This window comes from Suricata suricatta, chromosome 3 (assembly GCF_006229205.1).
Source record: "Suricata suricatta isolate VVHF042 chromosome 3, meerkat_22Aug2017_6uvM2_HiC, whole genome shotgun sequence".
In the NCBI taxonomy this organism is placed as follows: Eukaryota; Metazoa; Chordata; class Mammalia; order Carnivora; family Herpestidae; genus Suricata; species Suricata suricatta.
Window position 1 is genome coordinate 77,405,893 of NC_043702.1, and position 8,595 is coordinate 77,414,487.

At 41.4% G+C, this 8,595-nt stretch overlaps 1 long non-coding RNA gene and 1 other non-coding gene across 3 annotated transcripts in view; one reads left to right on the forward strand and one right to left on the reverse strand.

Annotated features, from left to right (window-relative positions):
* LOC115287826 overlaps positions 1-8,595 on the reverse strand; it is a 48,296-nt gene that overhangs the window by 21,622 nt on the left and 18,079 nt on the right. The gene's annotated exons all lie outside the window — the stretch shown is intronic.
* TRNAG-GCC lies at positions 6,799-6,869 on the forward strand. The gene has a single exon. It is a non-coding gene; the product is annotated as a tRNA-Gly (tRNA).

Below are 8,595 nucleotides of genomic sequence, written 5' to 3' on the forward strand. Positions count from 1 at the left end.
TAAAAAGCTTCTGCACTGCAAAGGAAACAACCAAGAAAACTAATAGGCAACTGACAGAATGGGAAAAGATAGTTGCAAATGACATATCAGATAAAGGGCTAGTATACAAAATCTACAAGGAACTCACCAAACTCCACACCCAAAAAACAAATAACCCAGTGAAGAAATGGGCAGAAGACATAAACGGACACTTCTCCAAGAGGACATTCAGATGGCCTACAGGCACATGAAATGATGCTCAACATCACTCATCATCAGGGAAACACAAATCAAAACCACACTGAAATACCACTTCACACCAGTCAGAGTGGCTAAAATGAACAAATCAAGAGACTATAAATGCTGGCCAGGGTGTGGAGAGATGGGCACCTTCCTACACTGTTCGTGGGAATGTAAACTGGTGCAGCCGCTCTGGAAAATAGTGTGGAGTTTCTTCAAAAACTTTCCATAGAACTCCCTTATGAACCAGCAATAGCACTGCTAGGGATTTACCCAAGGGATACAGAAGTGCTGATGCATAGGAGCACATGTACCCCAATGTTCATAGCAGCAATGTCAACAATAACCAAAACACGGAAAGAGCCTAAATGTCCATCACCTGATGAGTGGATCAAGAAGATGTGGTATATATACACAATGGAGTACTATATGGCAATGAGAAAGAATGAAATATGGCCATTTGTAAGAAAGTGGATGGACCTCGAGGGTGTCATGCTAAGGGAAATAAGTCAGGCAGAGAAAGACAGAAACCATATGTTTGCACTCATAGGTCTAACAGGAGAACAGGAGAAACCTAATGGAGAACCAGGGGGAGGGGAAGAGGGAAAGAAAGTTGGGGAGAGAGAGGGACGCAAAACTTGAGAGACTATTGAATACTGAAAACGAACTGAGGGTTGAAGGGGAAAGTGGAGGGGGGAAAAGAGGTGGTGGTGATAGAGGAGGGCACTTGTGGGGAAGAACACTGGGTGTTGTATGGAAACTAATTTGACAATAAACTACTTAAAAAAAAAAAGGATGGGGAGACACAAGTAGCAAATGCACTACTACTTTACACTGCCCTCACACTGCTCCTTTTTTTCTGATTGTTTTTGCTAATACTATCAAAGTAACAAAAATTATTTTCAGCATTCTTCCCATTTCTAATGCTGATAATCCTACACCTCTACACAGGGTGGTTGAAACTTCAAAAGAAAGTCACACTAAACTTACTCTCTTGCTAAATTATTTTGTCAAAGTGAAAACCATCAAGGCATGCACCTGCACATTTTGGCACCTATGACCATCTGAATAAAGGCGTTTGGCACGAGGGAACGGCTCTTCTTAGGTGGGGAGTGGTTGCTGCTTGTATGCATATAATGCAAACACATCATCAATGCTTTATACTGGTCTCAGAAGATAGATTCTCCCTTTAAAAAAAAAAAAAGGTTGTTAAATTTATTTTTGAGAGAGAGAGAGACAGCGTGAGCAGGGGAGGGTCAGAGAGAGAGGGAGACACAGAATCTGAAGACAGGCTCCAGGCTCTGAGCCAGCTGTCAGCACAGAGCCTGATGTGGGGCTCGAACTCACAACTGTGAGATCATGACCTTGAGCTAAAGCCAGATGCTCAACCGACTGAGCCACCCAGGAGCCCCAGATTCTCCCTTTCCATCCTAAGTAAAACAACAGGACATATGGCATCGTATTAAAACTTAAACAGAGAGGGCACTAGTGGAGTATTACCTAAAAGTACATATTGGGAAGTGAAAATTCTGGACGCTCCATGGTCAGCCCCAAGACCAATGACTCCTGGGCTTAGAGTTCTTCTCAGAGAACAGCAATAGATGTTTACTTTGCATTTCTAATTACTTAACTCAGTCTCTCTTTTTCCTTTGAGGGAAAGATTGTCAAGGAGCAGAGAAATAGCAAAGGCAACCAGGCATGCATGAAAACATCATCATACCCCGGAGCCGAGGTCAATTTCTCTTAGAGCTGGGTTATATTGCTGTGTGCAGATAGAGGCAAATGCATGGATAAGTATACAAATGTTTTAAATGCATACACATTTGTAAGAGCTCTGTACTTAAGAGCCACTTTGCTGGCACATGGCAGTCCAAAGGGAAGGTAGTAGTCTATAAAATCTGTCACATGAAATGCTGAGAACTAGAAGACATGGTTGGCAATTTCCTGGAATGACTTTTCCAAAAACCTTCCGAACAGATAAAACTTTCCTAAGCTGATCCACTTCCTCCCTTGTTGGTGAGAGGATACTCAGTTAAGGAATGTCATCTTGCTCAACATGAGCAAGGTCTCAGGCCTGTCTTTATTATCTGAAACCTACAAGCAGGTAAAATCTTGCTTCTTAATTTCAGTTGGGTGCAGTGGTGCTATTGTGTGATGATATGTAAGAGCATCTACCTTCCCTTAATGCTAATTTGTTAATGGAAGAGGAAAATCCTTTGGGGTTTTCTCTTATTTCAATCCAGCATTCTGACCGTAAACATATAAACTATGCCATTAAAATATATTAATGACTGGGGCTCTTGGGTGGCTCAGTCGGTTAAGCATCTGACTTCAGCTCAGTTCATGATCTTTCCGTCTATGATTTTGAGCCCCACATCAGGCTCTGTGCTGACAGCTCAGAGCCAGGAGCCTGCTTTGGATTCTGTGTCTCCCTCTCTTTCTACTCCTCCCTCACCCATGCTCTGTCTCTCTCTGTCTCTCAAAAATGAATAAACATTAAAATTTTTTAATAAAAAAGATATTAATGACTGAAAACTATTAGAACAAGTAGCATATCTACCACCTGAATTGTCTGCATTGAAGAGCTTCCCTGAATTCTTGATTATTTTAATCAAAGACCCAAATCTTTTCAAAGTAAGAATCTAAAGTGATTAAATTGCTTCTCACTTAATAAAGGAAATTTAAGTGTGAAGGGACTTCCAGCATTCACATACCATCTCAACTTATTAGGATTTGTATCAAACATCAATGGATCTTCCCACATCAAAAGAGCAGAATTTGATTTGGAAGTGAGTTTGTACTGTGATTTTGGCCAAATAAATATACCCAAGTATATCCAAATATATCCAAATATAAATATACTCAAACATATCCACAAAATGAGGATAGAAATATTTACCTCAGAGTTAGAGTAGAAAGCAGCAAGCATGAAATAAAAGGTAGTGATTATCTCTTATCTTAATTTTCCCTTTGAGCTAATGCTTAAAGATACATCAGATCATCTCAAAGAAAGACAGAACGTTAATGTTAGTGAATGTATCGGTCATACTCCAGGCAGAAAAACAGAAATGGTCTAAAAATTTCAATCAGAGGTGAATTTAATACAAGAAATTTGTTATAAAATTTTGTTTGGGTGAAAGCATAAAGGTGGGGGTGAGGGCCTTAGACAGAGTCCAGAAATATGCATTGCTGCTGAGGTTGGAGCCCGTGGCCCTGTCATCCCCCTGCTGCCTCCTGCTGCTTCCAGACCCACTGACACTGTTGGAGGTCAGCGTCACCCACAGTTACCTGTAGTTTTTGGTCACAGCTCCTGCTGGAACCAGAAGCAGAAAGACATCTCCATTATTGTTGTTCTTGCAGTCCCACTGAAATGCTTCCTACTGGCCAAACTTAATTGGAACCGGTCAGCAAGATAGTGTGTGGAATGCGGTTTCTGCCATCCAGACCCCTCAATACAGGAGAGGGCACAAAAAGGAGAGTGGGCTGAGCACCAGCAGACATTATCCAGAAAATAAACAATCATGTTAGCTAGCACCAGGAAGCAAACAGTAACTCTCTTTCAAAAGGAGGGACTGTGTTTACTGCCTTTCTGAAATCCCATGGAAGTGTCATAAAAGATATAATGACACTGAAAATGAGAAAGAGATCTGTGATGGTTAATTTTATGTGTGTCATCTTTGTTGGGCTAGGAGGAGCCCAGATATGTTAAAAATTATTCTGGGTGTGTCAATGCAGGTGTTTTGGGGATGGTGTTAACATTTGAATTGGTAGACCGAGTCAAGAAGACTGCCCTCTTGGGGCTCCTGGGTGGCCCAGTCTGTTGCTTGCTTGCTTGCTTTCTTCTCTCTCTCTCTCTCTCTCTCCCTTTCTCTCCTTCTCTCCTTCAGAACTGGCTCATATGATTACACAGCCCTTATAATTAAGAGCCAATTCTATAATGTGAGTCAATTCTGAAAGAGAAAAAGAGAGCAAGCAAGAAAAAAAGAACACTGAAGGAAATAAAAAGAGAAAAAAAGAAAAGAAAGGAGGGAGGGAGGAAAGAAGGAAGGAAGAAAGGAAGGGGGAAAGAAAGACAGAAAGAAAGACTAAGGTGGGGGGGGCACCTGAGTGGTTCAGTGGATTAAGCTTCTGACTTCGGCTCAAGTCATGATCTCAAGGCTCATGGGTTCCAGCCCCACATTGGCCTCTGGGCTGACAGTCTGCTTCAGATTCTGTGTCCCCCTCTCTGTCTGCCCCTGCCTTGTTTGTGCTGTGACTTTCTCTGTCTCCGAAAAATGAATAGATGTTAAAAAAAAAAAAAGACTAAGGAAGGAAGATAGGGATATAAATATATAGAATAGACAGACAAATATATAGATATCTTATTGGCTTTCTTAAGAGAATCTAGACTAACACAAGACCATCAATGGTTGAGAAATTCTTTCTAGAAAGAAAGAATGTATATGGAATGATACTGATGAACAGACCCCAATAGAGAAAACTGTATCCCGAAGATGCACAGATTTGGTGACACTGGAGTGGCAGCTACCTTCTCTTGGTGGTGCCCAGCAGATCCAGCGGATGCCAGTGGCAGAAGCAGGGATGGGCTATGATCAGTGCAATTGTTAATAGCATGTCTCAGGAATACCTTAGGCAAATTGTTCTTACCCATCTCCTTTGTGAAAAAAACCCCAAAAAGTATGGCCCTATAAATATGAAGTTAAATAAGATTTAGCATAACTTTACACCGATTATGGTGTATAGAGTAAGAAACTCTCCATCTGAAGAAATGTAACATGTAATTAGTATAACTATACTATTTGGTTCTTGCGATACATATTATTGTAAACCTTGCTTATTGGTGTTCAATCAATTTAAAGTAGAAAATTTCATTACAGTTATAGAGAAGAATGCATGAAATAAATTTTGGCAATGAAAAATCGAGGGTAAAACCCACCAAGTTTGGGAGGAAAAGGAGGGAGAGAAGTAGGAGACCCTCACGCATTTATTTCCTCACCTAAAACAGTGTGAAGTCAGTAGTTCTGCCCGACGTCAATGGGCCAAGAAACACACTATGTCTTGTTTAATGGTTGCCAAGTTAACTCCTGGAAGAATGGGGTAAAAAAATAACAACAGATGGAGAACAAAAACAGAGATGGAAATTGAACTATATTTTTCATCTTTCATTATTCGAGAATTAAATACACAGGTCTAAGATTGACAAGTTAACAAATCGAGTTTCAAATATGTAATCTAGTGTCAAGAATAGAACCATAGAAAACAAGATTAGAAAGTAAAAAAATTGTCATCTCTCATGAGTAAGGCTATAGTTGGTGGAAGAAGATGTTTTTAATTTTTCATTTTAAAACTTTCCTAATTTTTTTTGCATATGTGTTATAATTTTATAAAAAATAAACATAGAGGATAGTTCCCTATTAATGATGGAGGTCTAGGGAGGGGCATGCATAGAAGCAGCCCTCTTGTGTCTTAGCTCAGTGTTTAGTTATATGATTTTATGAATGTAAAGCAGCTAGAGATGGAAAGTGGAAAAGAGATAAATGCTACTGCTCAATAAAATGAAACCAATAGCACGTATGTTACCAGGGGCACTGTAAGTAGATGTCCACTTGAGAGTAAAACCTTTCTCCTCACAGACTAACAAGACTGAGATCCAACAACAAATATTCAAAGACACTCAGAACTAGAATAACATTTACAGTAGTGCATTGCTGAAACATAGTTTTTCTCTCTAAAAAACCTCGTTTTCAGATAGCCAAATCAAGACCGATGCATTTGTTGAATGAATCCATTCTTAACAACCCTGGCTTAATTATTTACATAAGCTCAGTAAGAATAAAAATTGTTCATGAGGATTTTATAAAGCTTGCTTTGCTGGGTCCTTTTATAAGGAATCTCCAGGTTGAACTTTTAGTGGCCACTCTGGGCCAGAAGCCAAGCCAAGCACCTTCCATCAGACAGGCCTATAATACCTGTTGAATTGGGCAAACTCCTCTTTCCGAGGTTCCCAAGATATGCTGAGGTTCCTGTCCCTGCCAGGAAGTGACCTTCTTTACTCACCTGGGGAGGCTGCTGGGAACTCTGTGAGCAAGGTATCCAGCCAGCATTTCCATGAGGCTTTATGGCTCCATGTTCCATAAAGTCAACCTTAGTTCCTTAAAGCTCTCAGATCATATCTGGGCCTATGCATGACTCTTAAATAAGACATTCCAGTCAAAGCTTTGGTAAAATAACCAGTATTTCCAATGGTGTCCTATTATAAAATGAACACATTTTTATTGAACTTATGCAAAAAATTGTAATTGCCAAGAGAAAAAGAATACTCACTGTGAGTTTTTGAATTTCAGACAGTTTAAGTAGAGAGAAAAGATCAAATACTGCATTTGTCCCAAAAGTCCTTAACATTAAGAGTCACAACAAAAATTATACACAGACAAACAAACGTACAAAGAAGCAGACACAAGTGTCCTAAGGAAAATGGGGTCTTGCTGCTGCCACCAGTGAAACCCCCTACAGGCAAACCAGCTTTCCGGCCTCCCGGTAGGGTCCTAGACCCCACTCACCCAACCTAATGGGGTCTAGGCATTGGTGGTTCAGTGGTAGAATTCTTGCCTGCCATGCGGGAGGCCTGGGTTCGATTCCCAGCCAATGGACCAAATGTTATGCCTAGATTGTAATATTGTCCCCAAAGACCAGAGACCACCAGGGAGACCGAGTCACACATGCAAAAGCAAAGGGCATTTATTATTATGGGCTTAAGTTCACCAGGCTTAAGCTCGGGCTCACAGACTTCACCAACGCAGTGGATCCATGCTGATATTTAAAAATGGGAGTCAGCCCCTATTAAAGTTTCAGTAGGCCAGCTCTGAAGAACCCTCAACCCAGTGAGGTGACCCAGAAACTAACCCTCAAGAAAAAAGACTCTGACTCCTGAGATCTCCAGTCCTGCTCCAGCCACACCCTGGAAGCTGGCTGGTCTAGAACGGCAGAAGCCTGAGGAATCACCGGTCCAATAAGATAAACAGTCCCATCTCTTTGCCATCGGACTGGCAAACATTGCCCCAGAAAGCCGGGGAAGCAGCAAAAAGTTCCTGATTAAGCTCACCTTCCTCTCATGGATAGGATGTTCTCTTGGTATTAATTGCCTCTAAACTGGGCATAGGATTTCAACACTGCAGAAGGTAAGGGGAGCCTATGCCTCTACCACCAGACTCTAATGGGGGGTCCTCGAGTGGCCGCTAGATGGCCCACAAATTTGGCTAAGGTTAGTAATGTAGAAAGAACCATGGAGGCATATTGCACCTATACGCCCAAGGATCCCAAAAAATGAGGAAACAAATTGGCTGTCATTCTTACTTTTGTAAACCAGGTAGCGCCAGATATTAGAAACCCTAAAAGAGACCCTTACCAAATTAACCACGGAGACTGGCAGAGATTGGGTAGTTCTCCTTCCCTATACCTTTTACAGGGTAAGAAATTCCCCTTACACCAAGGAGGGCTATGCCAGGCTTTAGGGGAACAATGTTGCTTCTATGCCCATAGCTCAGGAATTGTACAGGATAGTCTAACCACGGGTCTGGACCACCACAAGAGAGGACAAGAACGAGGAGTCAAAACCAAAATTGGTATATTTTAATATTTGGCTCTTGTATCATTAATAAGATCATAGCATTTGTCAAAGAGTGTGTAAATGCTATTCTGTTAATGGTCCTAAAAACTCATTACCAGGCCTTAAGCCAGAACAATGGTAACTCAGCTGACCCAGCATTGGGTCAGTTACAAGACAGAGGGGGGAATGAAAGGACGCAGGTCTGAACCAAACTGACTCCATGACAGGCTTCAAGTTTCCCCTCTGACCCTGGAGGCCTAAGTGCCAGTTTCTCAGAATCATTAGACAGTAAAAGGGCACAGATTGCTCAACCAGGGACCACCCTAGTAACACCCAATCAGAAGCGGCCAGCTAAAATGCTTAACATTCCTAAGGGCAGGCCTAGAGATAGAAGCTATAGATAATCACTTATTGCTTAAGGCTAGTTACACCCTACGTGGGGGTCCTTAGCCCATCCTGTAATTGGTTATTTTCAAAGAAACACTAGATGTTGTGATTGGGTCCCGCCAAAAGTAACAAAGGCTCTAAACAATGTGTATGGTTAAAGTTGCTGCCAATACTGTTGTACAATTATGATTGGATCACTGTACCTGTGTCTTAATTTCCTGTAACTCCTCCTTCCCCAAACCCACAAAACCCCTGCTCAGCCCTTGTTCAGGGCTCTCAGCACGGATCCACTGCGTTGGTGAAGTCTGTGAGCCCGAGCTTAAGCCCGGCGAATTTAAGCCCGTAATAATAAATGCTCTTTGCTTTATAAAAAAAAAAAAAAA